The sequence below is a fragment of the Pseudomyrmex gracilis genome, unplaced genomic scaffold (assembly GCF_002006095.1).
Source record: "Pseudomyrmex gracilis isolate BER0280 unplaced genomic scaffold, ASM200609v1 scaffold_520, whole genome shotgun sequence".
Taxonomy (NCBI): Eukaryota; Metazoa; Arthropoda; class Insecta; order Hymenoptera; family Formicidae; genus Pseudomyrmex; species Pseudomyrmex gracilis.
Window position 1 is genome coordinate 58,355 of NW_018021104.1, and position 1,436 is coordinate 59,790.

Sequence of the window (1,436 nt, forward strand, 5' to 3'; positions counted from 1 at the left end):
CTTTGTACCATCTTTGCTGTTCAGGAATTGGATATTCGCCAATGCTGCTGCTCGATGAACGGGAGCGGAAATTAGGTTAGGAGTGATTATTAGTCACATATTTATACAGATTTTTATATATATGAACTTTATTCTGTCTCTTGCATATATACACACACAAACATACAGGCGATTTCTTATTCTTTGACACATATACATATAACACATTTTATACATTCTGTCTCTTGCAGTGTGTATTCTAAGTACAGCATTACACCCTTGTACCTGCAAGAAGAGAAAAATAAACGTTTTAGCTGTGACATATCTTACTATTTATTTATCTAATTTTAATCACCTAGCCATATCGTATTTATTTACTTATTTATTATAACTTATATTTTTATACTAACGCGCACCACATCAGCAGCCACATACATTTTGCAGCATATCCTGACAGCTCCTGAGAAAGAAAGTCACGTTCCTTTCCTCTGCGGCTTCTAATTTTCTCACTTGCTCTACCTGCAACAAATAAAAGGGACATATTAAGTATACATCCGCATATATACATATACATATACATACATATATATACATATATATACATACAGTGCCTGTCATAAGTGCTTGCCAGTCTTTTTGCAATTTTTTAATAATAAAATCTTGATTTCCCCACTTGTTTTGATTATAATTGAGTTTTGCAGCTTTTAAATATCCTATTCGTGCCATATTTTATATATTTTTATTTATTTTTACTGCTACAAGGCACTCTTATTTTTACTTGATCTGTCCTAACCGTTTGTTCCACAGGGAGTCTCAACTGCCACTTTTTACTTTATTTGACGAACTAACTGGATATTTGTGACGGGGCGAACCCCGTCACGCATACATATATATATTATTTTTATATTTTGTATTAGTATTATTTTGGTTACGCCATATTATTTTGTATCTTTTTTATCATTATATTAAATATCTTTATGTCTACATTATATTACGCGCAATAGTTTCTGCAACCCCCCTATACAACCGACCGCGTACTATAATACCGGCGACGCGCTTATAGCGACACGGCCCGAACACGCGCTTATCAGCACACAGGTGCATGCCGCAGCACGCAAACATCCGCGTTCCACACACCGACCCCGGACAAACCATAGGCCGCTCCAAGGTTTAAAAGCCGGCCGATCTGAGCAGTCAGGACCTATTGCTTTCCCGGCGCTCGAGGTGTTGACTCGAAAGCCATTCCTGAGACCGATCTCGAGGTGCTGACTCGAGATTCCTATTCCGCTAACGCTCTCCGAGGAGTTGACTCGGAGATACTGCCAGGGGGTCGTAACTCCCTTTATTTTTTGGGGACGGAAGTCNAGTTTGACGGTACAGCCGTAGATCGCAGCACTGTCGGCCGCCATGTTGGAACGAGTGCTCAACTGTTGGCAACTGTAGACAGTTGTAGCCAA